Raw genomic sequence first — 18,439 nt, 5'->3', positions numbered from 1 at the left:
GCACTCACGTGCACTGTCTCGCTCTCTCTCAAATAAATAAAATCATTTCAAAAAATACCCTGGTACATAATTGGAATTCGATTTTTCTCTCTGTTAAAAGGACAAAGTTTCTTAAATTATTGGATAGCTGCCCTTAATAGAAAATTGTAAACAAAGACTTTTCTTTACCATTAATATAATCTACCTAAAAACAAAGGCTCTATGTTTTGTCTTCATCAGATCTTTGTTTACTCAAGTAAACCAAGTCTTCGGGTATTGAGAGAGCTGTTTTGCTTCCAACTATGTGACCCTTTGTATTTGCCTTTGAAGTCTTTTGGTCAAATAAATACTTAAATATCGCTTTTTAATAATCTATGATTCTATTTCATCAAATGTTTAGACCTTTTGATATTTTTGACAGACTTCCCCAAATCACATTCTAAATAAAGTCTTTTTGACCTCAAAGTAACTAAGAATTTCTCGAGGGCTTCTGGAATTTCTCAAAAGATCTGTTCCCTCTCCTTATAAAAAGAGAGATACTACATTAATTAGGATTATTTGATATGCAAATTAATGGGAAGCAATGTCAAATAAAAATAATACTATGCTTCTCTATGTTGTATTTACATAAGTATATATTATAAATGTTGTAGAAATTATATGAAATACCTAAAACTCTAATTAAAAAAAAATGTTTTCTTAATGTTTTGTTTTCCAAGTTTAAAGGATCTCCTTTTCCCCTTTGCTTTTAGCTGTCTCTAACTTACCACGATTTGGTACAATGTCTTTACAACAAAGGTCAAACATTTATTTTTTTCTCCCTACATCCAGAGTTTAAAACTCTTGTTAAATATTCTAATTTTTCATGACAAATGTATGTATTTGCATAAGTTTAATAGGAATCTGTTCCTATAAAAGGACACCCAATACTCATAGCCTTGGTTTCTTTGATCCACAGTTGACAAAAGACAACACACTTCAATGTTGGAAGGGCCTAATTGCTTCTATTAAAATAATTGTGCTTTGGTAGAGCACTCTTTTCACAGTGTGCTCTTGGGGAATAAAATCTTAAACATCACACCTTATAACTCGGAGATTTTATCTGTTAGAAAAGACATCTCTTTAAAAAAAAAAAAAAAGACATCTCCAAAAAGACTCCCTTTGACCCCATTGGCAAGACTCCCATCAGGTACAATTAACCAATCCTTGTGCCAGCAAACTCCAAGAAAAAGACCCTTGGATTCACAGGTCACATCTCAAAAACAAAACAAAACACCAAATCCTGACCAGACCTACACACCAACTGGTGACCTATAAATAAAATTTTCCAGGAATTGAAGCAGATGAAAGCTGAAAGAGACAACTTTCCCAGGATGACCCCACCAGGTCTGTTTACCATTTTCTCACTGTTGCTTCTACCTTGTTTTTTTGTTTTTGTTTTTTTCGCTGTCTTTTGGAGAGACAGTGCCCGTACCCACATTTCTCAGTTTACTGCAAAAGGAAGAAACCTCTCTGACTGTTAGATCTGTCACCAAAAACTCTGATTTGTTCACAATGTCAGAGACCTCCTACAACTAAGTTCTCTTTAGTTCCAAATGCTACTGTTGATTATAACCACAAGCTTATAAATGCTACCTTACAACCAGGTGTTTCCATACTTGCGACAGCCTTTCCCCAGTCATATCTGTCCTAGCTCAACTAAACACTGAGAAAGAGGAGTTGCCAACAATGACTCCATTTTTGCACTTTGTAATCAATCTTGTTAAAAAATGAAACTGTCCCGTGCCTGCTGATTTGCCAAAATTAATGTAAAGTTTTACTTCCTTAGATCTGCTTTATACTGATCCTTAGATACTTAATAATCCAACATTCTTAACAATTTCTTAGATTAATGTCTAATGTCCATGAGGTTTATATATACATATTTTTTGCTAATTGCTCTGCTTATGCTTATAACCTTGCAAAAACCTCTATAAGCATCTGATTATGGTCAGTCCACAAATTGATTCATCTGGAATGCCAGGTGACCTCATAAAGCCCCACATGAGTAAACTGCTTAAGACCATTTCCTGACAGCCATCTTATTGCTCAAATGGGGCCTGACCCTAATGACAATCATCAGGGATTTAAAATTCTCCCTAACACCAGACATGACTTCCTGGGACAGGTGCATCCCAGCAATGAGGGACTAAGTCACCTGTGGTTGATCAGCGTTGCTTTTAGAGCACGATCTTCATCAAAAGGAGACATGTGAAAGGTGAAATGAACTAAGATTACTTATGTCAAAAAGTATTTAAACAGACAGTTTAAAACAGGCAGTTATTAAGGAGATGAGCCTTATCCACATCCTCACCTGATGGAACCATGAACTTTTGAACTGGGCCAAACAGCAAATACTCTAAGACTGAGTCTGAACACCTGCAACTTCCTCTAGTAAGAGACTTTTTAGTGACCAATCATATTCAGCCAAGATTGGCTTTCTGCCACCAACACCAATCAAAATTTTATAAACAACATATACAGGCATTCCCTTTTGTCTTTAAAAACACTTGATTTTTGTTCCCTCTATGGCGACCACAGGGATGGGGAGTGGGAGGGTACACTTTCGATTGCTGCCCAAATCTGTGTTTCCTGAATTGCAATTCTGAGACCCCAAATAAATGCTTTTGCACTTATTTTAGCTTAGCCTCTTTTCTCTGTTCATATACTGTATACCCTTTTCTCTGCATATCTTGTTTTTGTATTACCTTTTAATTTTGTATCACACGCATGTATTACCTATTCAGAAATCACTTTGGAGTACCTGGGTGGCTCAGTCAGTTAAGTGTCTGCTTTAAGCTCAGGTCATGATCTCAGGGTCCTGGGATCAAGCCCCGCATCGGGCTCCCTGCTCAGCTTCTCCCTCTCCCTCTGCCCTCCTTCCTGTTCATGCTTTCTCTCTCGAATAAACAATTTTTTAAAAAAGAAATTACTTTAAAAATGTTAGTGATGTTGGGGGGTACCTGGCTGGTTCAGTCAGTGGACATGCAATTCTTGATCTTGGGGTTTTGAGTTCAAACCCCACATTAGGTGTAGAAAATACTTAAAAATAACATCTTTAGGTGCACCTGGATGGCTCAATCAGTTAAAGGTCCAAGTCTTGGTTTCGACTCAGGTCATGATCTCAGGATTGTCAGATCCAGCACAGCCCCACATAGGGCTCTGCTCTTGGTGCAGGATCTATCTGCTCGAGAGATTCTCTCTCTACCCCTCTTTCCCCCTGCTTGTACTCTCTCGCTCTCAAATAAATAAATAAAATCTTTTTAAAAATAAAAATAAATAAAAGCTTTAAAAAATGTTAGTGATGTTGAAATAAGTTCTTGATTTACATAATGTAGAAACAATTCTCTGATATCTTGGAGTATACCCTCCAAAGCTTTTTAATATATGAACAAGGGAAACTGTGGCTCTTGAAGCTGAAAACCACTGTCTATTTATAGCCTGTTAATAGCTAGAAAAAAGAGTTTCTAATCCTGTGGTCTCCTTACCGGAGAACATTTGTAACCTCTTTCCTCAAGATTTGTAAAGTAACCATTTGTCACCAATAATAGTAGTAACCTTTATGGAGATCTTACTATATGTCAAGCACTGTTCTGTGTCCATTTCACACATTTCAGGTCAATTTTCACAGCCACCTTATGAAGTAAGTCGTTACGTATTAGAAAATTGAATCTCAGAAAGTTTCCTAACTAGCAAGTGACAGAGCTGAGATTCAAACCTGTTACAGGTTTGTTATAAGGAGCATAGGACAATTAGAAGGATTAAGTGCATTAATGCAATTAAAGTGCCTAGAAGTCTTACTTGCAGTAACTCTCTCCGCTAAGTACCAACACTAAGAATCTGGACTCGGGAGGAATTTTCTAAGTTAGAGATATGATTGGGTCTGCAAAAGTACATGAAGTTATTCTGATAAACTGAAATGCAAGTTAAAGTATCCTTTATCCATGTATCCTGTGCCTAAGAGCTCTATGTTTTTCAAGATAGTTTTCCCCTTGTTTTTAGTTCCTATGAGTGCCATTTCTCAGAAGATCTCCTGCCACCAGTTCTGAGTTATTTGTATCCCTCCCCCCACCACTATTTTTATGCTTTCTCATCATAGAGATTTTTAGCATAAAATCAGAGGAAGGCAACATTTTAAAGCGCGGCATCAGGATGACCATAAGTAATATCTGACTGCCTGAAAATACACCATGTTTCTGTAGTTGAATGTCAGGCTCATAAAAATATAAAGCAAGAGGAAAAAAAAAAAAGCCCTCCCTATTGCCACCAGAACCATGCTGTCCAGTATGGTAGTCACTCACCATGTGTGGCTATTAAGTTCTTGAAATGTGGCCAGTTGTAATCGAGATGTTCTGTAAGTATGAAATACACACTGGATTTCAAAGAATTAGTTAAAAACAGAATAAAATATATCAATATTTTTATATGGGTCACATGTTGAAAGGATAATAATTTGGGTTAAGTGACTTCATTAAAATCAATTCTATTACTTTCTTTTTATTTTTTAACATGTCTATACTAGAAAACAGAAAATTACTTCTGTAGCTTGCATTATATTTCTACTTGGTAACGCTGCTCGCGATTAAAGTCTTAACTTTAGGGATCCCTGGGTGGCACAGCGGTTTCACGCCTGCCTTTGGCCCAGGGCGTGATCCTGGAGACCCGGGATCGAATCCCACGTCGGGCTCCCGGTGCATGGAGCCTGCTTCTTCCTCTGCCTGTCTCTCTCTCTCTCTCTCTCTCTCTCTCTCTCTGTGTGTATGACTATCATAAATAAATAAAAAAATTTAAAAAAATAAAGTCTTAACTTTACCTTGACCTGATCCTGAAGTCTCCAGGACCTTAGAAATATTACTATATGTTAGAATTAACATATACATAATATAAATGTATTAATATATAAAGTGAGTACACTCCAATCTGGAAATAAGCACATTATTATGTACCTACTCAGAGTTCAAAGATTAATAACACAGAGTTCTTGTCCTTAGAGTCCTACTATGAGCCAGGCCCTGGGCCACCTTGAAAACTAGATATCATCATTTCTACTACACAGCTTAACTCCAATTTCACAGCCGTCTTATCTGGGGGCCAGAAAGTCTCTTCAAATGAGATGGGCATAGGCACCATGGTCTTCTCTACTCATCCTTAGTCATAAATACCCTCCTTCTAATCCCAGCCTATATGGCTTAGCCCATTTGGGCTACTATAACAAAATGCCATGGACTGGGTGGCTGCTACACAACAAGTATTTATTTCTCACAGTTCTGAATGCTGGAAAACCTAAGATCTGGTGCCAGCAGGGCTGGGTTCTAGTGACGGTCCTCTTCCAGGTTGCAGGCTTCTGACTTCTCACCATGTCCTCACATGGTGGAAGGGGCAGGACGTTCTGTGGGGTCTCTTCTATAAGGGCCTTGATCCCATGTATGAGGGCTCACCTCACGACTTCCAAAGGCTCTGCCTCCTAATACCATCACATTGGTGATTAGGATTTCAACATATCAGTTTGGTCAGGGTCTTGGGGAGGCGGGGGTTGGGAGAGGGAGATTACAAACATTCAGACTATGGTACTCTGTAACCTTCCTAAAGAGACCAAATAAATGGTTGGGTGGATGTGGGCTTTCTTTTTCCTTTTCTTTTCTTTTCTTTCTTTTCTTTCTTTTCTTTTCTTTTCTTTTCTTTTCTTTTCTTTTCTTTCTTTTCTTTCTTCTTTCTTTCTTCTTTCTTTCTTTCTTTCTTCTTTCTGTCTTCTTTCTTTCTCCTTTCTTTTCTTTCTTTCTTTCTTTCTCCTTTCTTTTTTCTTCTTTCTTTTTTTTTTTTTTTAATTTTTTATTTATTTATGATAGTCACACAGAGAGAGAGAGAGAGAGAGGCAGAGACACAGGCAGAGGGAGAAGCAGGCTCCATGCACCGGGAGCCTGACGTGGGATTCGATCCTGGGTCTCCAGGATCGCGCCCTGGGCCAAAGGCAGGCGCCAAACCGCTGCGCCACCCAGGGATCCCTTCTTCTTTCTTTCTTTCTTTCTTTCTTTGAGAGAATTTTAAGCAGGCTCCATGCCCAGTGCAGAGTCTGACTTGGGGCTCCATCACACAACCCTGAAATTATGACCTGAGAGGACATCAAGAGTACGATGCTTAACCCACCAAGCCACCCAGGTGCCCTGGACCTGTGCTTTCTATATTGTATGTTCCAGTGACAAGACCTTTCTTTACCTTCAGATTTTGGAACCTTTGAAATCCCATTAGATAACTAACTAGATAATTAACTGCAAGGAGATAGCAATGTTAATAGTGACCATGCTGGGAAAGCACAGAAAATTCATTTCTCAAAATGATTTACTTCTCAGGCTTCTTGGCTTCTCACCACATGGCGTCACCAGAGGTTACTCCTATTTTTCTTGAAGACAAAAGCAGTCATTCTTTTAGATCTATTGATTTGATAAGTTTTACTGTTTGTTGAGTACCATGTTTTCATTGTACTCATTTGGTTTTCCAATTGGCATCTCACCATTCACATGCTCCAAACTGAATTCCAGATGTGCCATCCCTCCCTACCTATTCCCCTTAACTACTGCCAGTCTCAGAAAATGAACATTCCATTCTTCCTTCAGGTAACCAGCCTAAAACTGTGGAGCCAGGCTTCCCTCCCCTATTTCTTTTTTTTTTTTTTTAAGATTTTATTTATTTATCCATGAGACACACACACACACACACACACAGAGAGAGAGAGAGAGAGAGAGAGAGAGGCCGAGACACAGGCAGAGGGAGAAGTAGGCTCCATGCAAGGAGCCCGACGTGGGACTCCATCCTGGGACTCCAGCATCAGGCCCTGGGCTGAAGGCGGTGCTAAACCACTGAGCCACCCAGGATGCCTCCCTCCCCTATTTCTTTCACACCCACATCTACTCTGCAGCGCCAGCAGTTCTTCCTTCTGAATAACATATAGGCCACAATTCAAGCCCTTCTCTCCACTAAATGCTAAGTCCCCTGGTCTTTTCCATCCCGGGCCCCCTCTCAGTCATGGTGATGGCAGCCCAACTTTGTCCCCCTTCAGCATATTCTCCACGTAGCAGCCAGAGTTACCTTACCACAACTTAGATCAGATCCCCTCAGCTCAAAACCCTCTGGGAGCCACCACAGGCAAATCCTCTTCAGTGACCTCTAAAGCCCCACGCTCACAGATTCTAGCCATCCTGGGCCTCTTGCTCTTTCTCAAAAACAGAGGTAGTCCCTGACTTGAGGGCGTCACCACAAAATGCTCTTCCTTTGCCATCCACCTGGCACACGCACCCACACACCTGCTTCCAGCCTCTCCTCGGCTGCCTCCTGTCTGGGGAAGACTTCCTGGACCAGCACATTTCACACCTGCAACCGTCCTGTGCAAATACTCCCTTCCCCTGTTCGGTTGTACTCCATGACCCCTATTACCAGCTAATATATTACGCCTTCTACCCTCTTATTTGTCTCCCCCCCCAAAGAATTAAAACTCCACAAAGGTGAGGGTCCTATTTTCTTCATTACTGTTTTCCCAATTCTCAGAACAGTGCCTGCCACAAAATAGATGTTCAGTAAGTATTTGCTGGATGATTGAATGATGTTTTCGAATGAGGAAAAGGAGGCCCAGAGAAGCACCGTTTCCTCCCAAGGTCACAGGACGAAGGAGAGCAGGGGTCAGGCCGGGGGCTCAGGCCCCGCTCCTTCCACTCTGTCTGGGCCTGGAGCGGAGAGGGGCGGCCCCGCTGCGGAGAGGCGCACACCAAGGCTCCAAAGGGGATCTTGCTGGAAGCACTGAGCCGAAGCAGAAACAACTATTTTGGCAGCGTTTTTGACAATCTCTGAGATTAAGGAAAGTAATGTGAAGGCATATGCTGAAGCTTTCTGGGTTTAAGACTGGCTTTAACTATTTTTCTTTCAGCTGTAGCTTTCTGGGGTAATGAATGTACCATATGGCCGTATCTCCAGGTTCTCATACAAATTAGGAAACTAAAAATGCCAGATGATGAAAACAGATTTCTGCTTGTTTCCATGGGAAATCAACTGCCATGAAACCTTCGGCAACGGGAGGGAGAGTGTGCTCAGCTCAAGGTGTTCTCTGGGGAGGCTGCCCTCCGCCTGCGGCCCACGGGCTGCTCAGGATCTGGGGCCCGTGAGGCACCGGCCTAGGCCGCCGCTGTGCTGGTGGCCGCGCCACCCCGTGGAGGTCAACATGTCTTGTCTGGGTGTCCTTCGGGCGTCGGCCTCCAGGCTCTGGCGCTCTGCTCCGGGCCTCGAGTGTCGGGCCCGGCCTACCAGGCTGGAAAAGCTCGTACCTGCGACCAAGACACCTGATGGGGCAGGTCCCCGGCCTCTCAGTGTGGCTTCAGCCACATTTGATGCATCATCAAGGATGCTTGCTGGAACAGTCCCTGTTTGCTGCTTGGCAGCAGACAGAGCTACTTCAGAGGCGTAGGGGAGCACTCTGGAAACGCAGGGGAGGCTGCCCCGAAGATGTCCCCAGGAGGCCTCAATGACTACTTGTTCCCGCCTGCCCCAGAATTAGCACCAATTTGCCTAAATGAGAGAATGCTGAGAGAGAAGGCTGCAGAAGATTTCAATGTTGTCTTGCCAGTGGCAATCTCTGGCTTGTCTGGGGGAAATAGGTTCAGGAGCTTACTCTAGATTGGGAGGGAAAAGAGACCCTCTCTCTGCTTTCCTCAAGCACAGTGCATGCACCTGAGTGTGCCTGCGGGAGGCCCAGAGCCGCCGACTCGGATTCCGCCCGGAATTCTCCTGCTGCTTCTCTACCTCATGAGCTGGGAGGCCTCGGGGAACTCACAGCCATGGTTTGAGTCTCTGTGAGGTGGGTGATAATACCTCCTCCTCTTCCCCCAGAGACGCTATGAGGCTAAAATCAGTGTCATAACTCAAGGGAAAGCACTCATATGGAGTCTGGTAGGCAAGAGGTGTGCAGTGTCTTGGGGCTTCTCTTTTCCTTCCCTCTGTTGCTGTGTTTTCCAAAAAATTGGAAACATATGTTGGCAAGCAACAAATGGACAGTGGCCTCTCTCTTGCCAAAACACCGTCACCAGAAGCAGCTAGATTCTTCCCCGAAGTGCTACTAGGGTGTAGACAGCACAAAGGACTCCAAGTCTTCACAAAAAACAGACCCATTTACTTATAACTTGCCGGCCCCTCTGTCTTGTCTGGGTGGAATATGTCTCAGGGAAACTAAGTGGAGAAGGACACTTCTTATGTTGTCTTCACCCAAATACACTACTGGTAGGACCCCGTGGAATTAAGACCACAGATCATAATGCATTTCAAATGCCTTGCCCTAGGCTAGTCAAAATAGTTTGACTCTTCTTTCTTCAAATGACTCACAGGCACGGTTCCTTAGCATGAGGCCAACCCAACAGGTTCTGTGTAAGCCAGAGCACAGGAAGCAGTGTTATCATTTTGTGGTCTTGAGGAGGCTTTTGGTAAATCAATCTTTCCATTACAGCTGTGATACCCAAAATCATGCTCTGGTGACACACTCTATTTCTGTAGATTCAGTGATAGCTATTTAATACTGGATTTTGTTTCCACCCACCTGGATTCTGACCCTGACTATCTAGAGTTGAAGCAGACTCCACAAGTTCAGAGCAAAGCCCTCCACAGGATTGTCCTCCCTTCAGATCTAGTCACAAGTCTCAGTGAGTCCCCAGGCCACCCAAACTTCTGCCTAACTGGCTACAAAATTGGGGATTCTGTGACTCCTTCAGGTTTGAGAATTCACTAGAATGACTCATGAAACTCAAGAAAATGCTATACTTATGATTATAGTTGTAGTTGAAAGGACACAACCGAAGAAGAGCCAAACAAAGAGAGCCTAGGACAGAACTCAGATTCTGTGCCCTCTTCCCTTGGATTAGGAGAGAGTGTGTCACCCTCCAGGCACTTCTGTGAGTTTACCAACTGGGAAGTTCCAATGAGCCTTGATGTCAGAGTTTTTACTGGGGTTTTATTAAGAAGACAGGACTGATCTCAATCTCTTGCCCCCCCCCCCCCCCCCCAACTCCCAGCCCCTGCAACTTCTCCTCCCTCAGGTCGGGGTAGGCTAAAATTCCAATACTCTAATCACACATCAGTCCAGCCCCCTTCCTGAAACTCTCTAAAGGCCCACATGAGTCACCTCATTAGCTTAACAAAGACACTTCTATCATTCGGAAATTCCAAGGGTTTTAGGAGCTCTGTACCAGGAACCAGGAACAAAGACCAAATGTATTCTTTATGATGTCATAGTCTCTTATTATTATTTACAAAACATAAAGTCTTTGAGTTTAAGCTTTTTCCTTTGGGCAGTGGGGAATCACTTAAAGCAGGTGATTTACTGAGCAGCTACTCTGGGCCATTCAGAATATTCATGCTGACAGCTATACTTTTGGAAGGTTAGATAGACAATTGCACGGAGAGTGGTCTGCGAGAGCAAAGACAGGAGGCCAGGAAGGAGGCAGTGGCCCCTGTGTGGCCATTAAGCAATGAGAGCTAACTCAGGGGAGCACAAGTGGAAATGGAAAATTTTGGAGGCATCTGAGAGAGGTTTTCCTTTGGAAAAGGAAGATTGCAATTTACCATCTAACTTGTTTTTGTTTTTACAGAACATCCATTGATCTTTATTTGATTTGATAAAAATGTGCATTATTAAAAGGTAATAAAACTTAAGCTTATATTGAATCTAGCATATTTACTTCTATAGTATTTAGAATATTACATAAGAAGTGTCAGCTGAAGGGGAAGCAGGATAAAAGCATCACTATATCTGCAGGTGTGGTCCATAGTGTACAGCACATGTCCTAGAGACAATGCAGCATTTAGTAAAGTGTTTTTCCTTTTGGGGAGAGGAAGAGGTGGCAAAGAGGGGCGGGAATTTAAAGACATAAGCAGAATGGCTTCTCCATTTCAAATTGGTAATAAAAATATATAGATCCTGGCAGTTGGGCACCTTTGAGGAAAAAAAACAAACCCCACCTTGACCAGAATAGGCTCATTGCATAACTTTTTAGTAATGTGTACAATTTTCAAGTACTGGAGAGGACTTAAAGAATAATTTTACTTTAACTGTGGCTATTTTTCTTGTCACCCTCTCGAGTTTGATCTATTTCAGCATCACACAGACACTTCTCCACATAGTTCCTAGAAAACCAAACTCTTAAAAAGGAAGAAAGGAAGAAAGAAAAGAAAGAAAGAAAGAAAGAAAGAAAGAAAGAAAGAAAGAAAGAAAGAAAGAAAGAAAGAAAGAAAGAAAGGGAAAGAAAGAAAGGGAAAGAAAGAAAACCAAAGTCTTATTTTTGAAACACCTTCTATCAAAGGAAAGAATTTTTTCTCCATCCAATCGGTATTATAACTGCCTCATGGCTAAAATGAACTCCACTTTCTGTGCCTTATTTGAGGCTCATCAGTGCAGGGACTCATGAAGATTTTCATTCTTTTTGATTCCTTTTCTCAAAGGACAGCAGGTATTGCTCTTATCTTCTATTGCTTTATACGGAATGCTTCCTCTTTCTCTCTCTCTCTCTCTTTTTTTTTTTTTTTTTAGGAGAGTGAGAGTGTCCATGATGGGGGGCCAGGGGTGAGAAAGAATCTTAATCAGTCATCACACCTAATGCAAGCGCAACCCGGGGCTCAATCTCATGACCCTGAGATCATGACCTGAGTGAAAATCAAGAGTGTGCTTAACCGACTGAGCCACCCAGGCACCCCTCCTTGCCTCGGACTTTTTTTTTAGAGACAGGGAAGGGCAGAGGGAGAGAGAGAAAGAAAGAGAGAAAACAAACTAGGGGTGGTGGAAGGGGAGGAGGGCGGGGGGTGGGGGTGAATGGGTGATGGGCACTGAGGGGGGCACTTGACGGGATGAGCACTGGGTGTTATTCTGTATGTTGGCAAATAGAACACCAATAAAAAATAAATGAAAGAAAGAAAGAAAGAAAGAAAGAAAGAAAGAAAGAAAGAAAGAAAGAAGAAAGAGAGAAAATCTTAAAGAGTCTCCATACTCAGCATAAAGTTGACCTAGGGTTCAATTTCCCAACCCTGAGATCATGACCTGAGTGGACATCAAGAGTGGGATGCTTAATCAACTGAGCCAACCAGGCACCCCCCACTCTTGACTCTTGTATCTGTTTTTTGTTTCAATTGTTCTACCGTTAAGCTCTACTGGTGACAGACTTCTCATATTGGCCCCTCAAGCCCATCTCCTTCAGGGACCCTGACTATGTAAATACCTGTTTAAAGTTCTTCCATCTACTTCCCATATCATAAGGTGGTGAAACAAAGACCTCATCTAGTTGGGAATATTGAATTCCATCTTTAGCCTTTTCTTCAATCCATGATTCAACAGAAGTTTTGTTTCTGAGAATTATTTTCATCTGCTAACGAAACAAAATCCTAACAGCTATGGTTGTTCCTAAAGCTAATCCCAAGGCAAACAAGGTTGCTGCAAATGCTGCTAACTCAAAGAGAATGACTGGAAGCGGATCTCTCCAAGCTGCATTCGTATCAGTCTTTACCATGTTTCACCCAACTATAAAGCTGTGTAACCACAGTCATAACAAAAATGAAGGCAGCATGGATACAACCCAGTGGTGCTAAAAGGAGAGACAGTATGAAGGAAGCATGATTTTGGGAACCACAAGAGTTGTCTAAGGACAGTGGTGGTCCATCTTCATGACACATCTGTTAGACCTTCTGCAGTGACACCACCGTGGTGCCTTGTATGCTTGGCAGAGGCAGACTTTACTACCCTGAGAATTTTCTCGTTTCTACCCCAAAGGGACAAAGCCAGGACCAATAAACACAGCATTGAAATAATGATAAAGAAATTTATAATTTATAACTGATCAACATGATAAAGTCATGCTTCCTCCAGTTGTATGCAAAGGCCAGGACTGTAACACAGAGTCGATCATGGGCACAGTAGAACAATATTGCTATATCCCCAAGGGCTCTGATGGGACCCCAGTGACAGTCGCATTCTTAGAGATTTTCAAACTTGATAACCAAGCAGAATGTATCCATTTTGGTGAGAAAGAATGAATTTAGAAAAGCATAAATCTCCTTTTTCTGTGCACACATTTCCGTGTGCCACAAGTCCATGTGTGTTCTTTAATTGCCATGCCTTCAAGTTATGGAATGTTAACACAGATTATGTCATTTTCACTGTTACACGTGCAGAGTTCTTTATCTTGACCAGAAGAATCCAGGGTCTTGGCTTGAAACTCAATCTCTGTCTGGTCCGTGGTACTGGTCCCTTGACCATTGCATTTCCAGGACAGCCTGGTCTCGCCCGGAACAGGTTTTCTCCTCGTCGGGTAGCTCAGTCAGGGTACCTCAGTCTAGTGCAAGCAGAAAGCAAGTCTGGGTTGCAGGAGGGTGGAACGTGGGAACTGCCCCAACCAATCTGTCTCTCCGCCAGTTCTCTTCCCCATCCAGTTTTGTCTCCATCAGGAAATACTATGACTAGAGAAACCTAGTTGAAGAGTTAAACTACTTTCTAAAGAAATCCAAGTAATACTGATAAATAAGCTAGCTCCTTTGTGATAACAGAGCTTTATGTTCTGTACATTCAAAACTCAGCTAGCAGAAAAGATCTTAATATTTTACCTCTTGAGCAAACTTCAGCACCCTGGTCCTAATTTTTAATGTCATATTTCCATTATTCTTCTGAACAAAAACGTTGACTCCTCTTGTCTCCAAATGGCTGAACTATTTCTGTTTTAAAATAAACCTGGTCAGTTTTTTACCTTTCAAACAGACTTTTGAAATTTTTTTCTCTTTTGAATGCAAGGCCCTCCCTCCCCTTGTAGATCACAAATTCATGAAGCAGCTGGGGGAATGTTGGGATGCACCCCTGTGGAAATCGTGTTACAAAAGAGAACCTGTAACATTGATGTGTTAAAACTGGCTATTTCTTCCTGCACGCAGACTTCATTAAACTTTAAAAGCAGTGTTTCAAAATTCCCAGTGTATAGGCTTTTTTCCATAACATTAACTGAGACACTGAATCACTTGTATCTGCAGAAGTTCTGCAACATAATAGATATTTTACATAAGAATTTCTCAAAAAATAATTTCATGGGTTTCAACTGGGGGGAGAAAGAGAAATAATGATTATTTCATGTATCATGGGTGATAGGTTAAATTGAAATAGAAATAAAGGGCAGCCTGGGTGGCTCAGTGGTTTAGCACCGCCTTAAGCCCAGGGCCTGATCCTGGAGACCTGGGATCGAGTTCCGCATTGGGCTCCCTGCATGGAGCCTGTTTCTCCCTGTGCCTGTGTCTCTGCCTCTCTCTCTCTGTGTCTCTCATGAATAAATAAATAAAATATTTTTTTAAAAAGAAAAGAAATAAAATATAAAAAATATACTTTATCCCTGCCATAAGTACTTACTATGTTTACTTTTTATTTTTTTTAAAGATTTTATTTATTCATGAGAGACGCACAGAGAGAGAGAGAGAGAGAGAGAGGCAGAGACACAGGTAGAGGGAGAAGCAGGCTCCATGCAAGGAGCCTGATGTGGGACTCGATTCCGGGTCTCCAGGATCACACCCTGGACTGCAGGCGGCGCTAAACCGCTGCACCACTGGGGCTGCCTATGTTTACTTTTTTAAAAAAATTATTATATATCAAGCTGCAAGATGTTGGCTTTTAAGAAAACTGGCGACTGGCAATTCTTTGTGTTTATCAGTTTATTAATTTTTTTCTGAGTAGGCATCACACCAGCTTAAACTCACAACCCTGAGATCAAGACCTGAGCTGAGATCAAGAGTCAGATGCTACTCAACTGACTGAGCTACCCAGGCACCCCTCAATTTATTTTTTAAAAACCGTGAAGGAAATACTCCCCCTTTGACATAATATTAAAATAATGAAGTCAACAAGTAATTTTTGAACCTCAGCTAGATGGGAAGTGAAAAAAAATGTAGTGTCAAAAAAGAGAGGACATGATTAACTTTGAATATTAATAAAAATTGACACAATGCATGATATATCAAAGCACACATATTAAATCTCCTAATCCTCACAACACACTGCAAACTAGTATAATTATCCCCATTTATCTATGGAGAAACCGATGCTCAGAGAAGCTAAGCAATTTATCTAAGTTTTCACAGCTATGGAAGATTAAAAAAAAAAAGGTTAATTGCTATAAGAGTTTTGAGAAAAGAGAGTGTTAGAAAAACTTCACAGCGATAGGATTTAGATAGGGCATTTAAAGACTGATGCAATTTGGAGGAGAGGAGAGAGAGGAGAGAAGGAAAGTGAGAGAAATTAGGAGTAGTAAAGATATGTGCAAAAATCAAGGAGGTGGTAAAGAGCTGTAAAGCCACTGAAAGCATGTGCAAATTTGTCATCAGAACTCTGAACAGATCTAACCTTGCAGAGAGTTTTACATAAACTTTGCTATCACTAGTTTTCAGAAATATTTTGGAATTTCAGAGGCTGGGCAGCAATCTATAAATGCTGTATAAAAAATGCTTTCCTCACCCTTCTAAGCAATAGTGCTCCAAGATTTTGAAAATTCCTTTCTTTTCCCTTCAAACATGCTGAAGCCTGCTGATCTTCCCACTTCCATGCTCCTTGGGAGATTGAAGGGGATAAGGGGCCAGTCTGATTGGGAAAAAGCATTGTGATGTGATTGTTGGTCTAGACAGGGTCACAATGTGTCTGTCTGGGGACTGTGGCATTTGTGGCTAATTTGAGGGCTGGTATTACCACTCCTGATCATGTAAGATTAAAGCTTGCCCAAGTAAAGAATTGAAAACCTTCAAAATATTGTTGCTTTTTCCTCCTCTGGATACAGACTTAAAGAGAAACACTCAACATCTATTGTATAATAGTTTTATTTTATTTTTTAAAAGATTTTATTTATTATTTATTCATGAGAGACAGCCAGAGAGAGGCGGAGACATAGACAGAGGAAGAACCAGACTCCCTGCAGGGGACCTGATATGGGACTAGATCCCAGGACCCCAGGATCACAACCTGAGCCAAGGGCAGATGCTCAACCACTGAGCCACCCGGGCGCCCCTGTATAATTGTTTCAAATTATGAAAAGATTTTTCAAATGCATCTTATGTGAAGAGTTCAAGACAAATCGAAATCTTACATGGAAGATTTCAAGGTGGTTTAGCTGGAGTGTCTCCCTACTCAAAATGGGCTACATAGTATATCTTTTCTCTGTCGACATGGGCTGATGATGGACATAATTCACCCTTAATGGTCCTGAGATATATTCCTCAAAGAAAAATGAAGAACAGCAAAATATCTGAGAAGATAATAATCTAGAAATAAAAATCAAAAGGAGTAAGACAATTGATGTTGATTTCTTTTAAGCATTCCAGGGGAAAAATCGCATTTTCTAGCCGTTTAAAAAATTGGGATGTTATACAGTATAACAGGAGTTGTAAGAGCCTAGGCTTTGGAGTCAGGTTGCCTGGATGCTGTTCTTGGTTCTGCCACTGACTAGCAGCATGATCTTAGGCAAGTAACATTGCCCATCTGTGCCTCAGTCTCCCCATCTGAGAAAAGGGGACAGTGACAGTACGTATTTCATAGTGTTGTTTATATGGATTAAGCAAAATAATACATGTGAAATGCTTAAACTGTTCCCGGCATGGAGTACCCAACAAAGCCTACTTTACTACCCTGCTTATGACATTCAAGTCACTGTAGCAAGTTATCAGACTACCGCTGAGTCCCCAAACCAATTTCTAAAGTCCCTGAAAATGTTTGTTTCAAAGCAGTTGATTAGAAGCATTGTTACAGAAAGCATAACCTTGAGTTCTGGTTTAGCCAATGAAACTAAATTAATGTGAAATGACATCGGATCAGACTGTTGTCAGGAGCATTTTATAAACTGAAGAATATTGAGGACGTTCAAGAAATCCAGATGCTGGGATGCCCGGGTGGCTCAGTGGTTAAGTGTCTGCCTTCAGCCCAGGGTGTGACCCTGGAGTCCCGGGATCGAGTCCCATGTCGGGAGTCCCATGTCGGGAGTCCCATGTCGGGAGTCCATGCAGGGAGCCTGCTACTCCCTCTGCCTGTGTCTCTGCCTCTCTCTTTCTCTGTGTCTCTCATGAATAAATAAATAAAATCTTAAAAAAAAAAAAAAAAGAAATCTGGATGTTTTCAGGCTTCCAGTTATTTTCATGTCATGGTAAAATAATCCTCCCTTTGGTCACATGAAACATTTATCTTATCTGAACTCAAATCTTTTTCTTTCTTTTTCATTTGCTTTTATTTAAGTTCAATTTGCCAACATATAGTATAACACCACTGCTCATCCCATCAAATGCCCTCCTTAGTGCCTATCACTCAGTCACCCCATTCCCGGCGCCCCCCCCCCCCCCCCCCCCCCCCCCCCCCCCGCCTCCCCTTCCACTACCCTTTGTTTGTTTCCAGAGTTAGGAGTCTCTCCTGGTTTGTCTCCCTCTCTAAATTTCCCAGCTTAGTTCCCCTCCTTTTTCCTTATAATCTCTTTCACTATTTCTTATATTCCCTGTATGAGTGAGACCATATGATGATTGTTCTTCTCCGATTGACTTATTTCACTCAGCAAAATACCATCCAGTTCCATCCACCTTGAAGCAAATAGTAGGTATCCGTCCTTTCTGATGGCTGAGTAATACTCTGTTGTATATATGGACCACATCTTCTTTATCCATTCATCTGTCGAAGGACATCGTGGCTCCTTCCACAGGTTGGCTATTGTGGACATTGCTGCTATAAACATTGGGGTGCAGGTGTCCTGGCATTTCACTGCATCTGTATCTTTGGGGTAGATACCCAGTAGTGCTATTGCTGGGTCTGAACTCCAATCTTTTTCTCTTTCTACATTGCTTTTGGAAGCAATCAGTGCAAGTTTCCCTGACCCCACCCCATGCACACACATATCCATTCTTTACTGTAAGATGGTACTTCCTTTTAATTGAGGATTAATTTTTAAATTTCTTTTAAAAACCGAGATAGAATGTAAAATATTATCTAATCATTTTAATGAACTGTTATCATGCTGGACAGAATTCATGGTCCCTTTCTTTGAAATTCCATAATCAGAACGCATCGCTTCTAACAGCCGTTTACTGAATGTACTCAGAAACATTATACTATGATATAAATGCTGCCACGGGCCTAGAGAAGCAGTCAGAGAAGGGAACAGTCACAAGATCCGGGATGATATAGGGAGGGAGAACACCTAAACGTATAAAGTTATTCTATCAATGTCCAATTTGCAAGGGGAAGAAAGCCAGTTATTGTCAGAACTGTGAAGGATCTGAGACTTTCTCCTTTGCAAGCTAAAACTATTAGCCTGTCACAGTTTCTTCTTGAATGGTGGTAGAAGACCGAAACTCTTGGATCAGATGAAAGTTTATTACTCAGCAAGAGCAGAAGCCAGAGTATTGG

The 18,439-nt window shown here is 41.6% G+C and overlaps 1 protein-coding gene and 1 pseudogene across 4 annotated transcripts in view; one reads left to right on the top strand and one right to left on the bottom strand.

Annotated features, from left to right (window-relative positions):
• LRRC8B (leucine rich repeat containing 8 VRAC subunit B) overlaps positions 1-13,783 on the top strand; it is a 104,099-nt gene extending 90,316 nt beyond the window's left edge. For 2 of the 4 annotated variants that reach the window (XR_005361278.1, XR_005361277.1), the window contains exons 12-13: positions 10,638-11,495; positions 12,296-13,783. The gene's annotated coding sequence lies outside the window, so the exon portion shown is untranslated. Of the gene's footprint in view, positions 1-219; positions 345-10,637; positions 11,496-12,295 lie in introns of those variants that run through there. The other 2 variants (XR_005361279.1, XR_005361280.1) reach the window with 2 other exon arrangements.
• Positions 11,018-15,642, bottom strand: LOC100683918 (annotated as a pseudogene).
• Positions 15,643-18,439: the final 2,797 nt, after the last annotated feature.

This window comes from Canis lupus, chromosome 6 (assembly GCF_011100685.1).
Source record: "Canis lupus familiaris isolate Mischka breed German Shepherd chromosome 6, alternate assembly UU_Cfam_GSD_1.0, whole genome shotgun sequence".
Lineage (NCBI taxonomy): Eukaryota > Metazoa > Chordata > Mammalia > Carnivora > Canidae > Canis > Canis lupus.
This window is presented reverse-complemented; position numbering and strand designations above follow the sequence as displayed.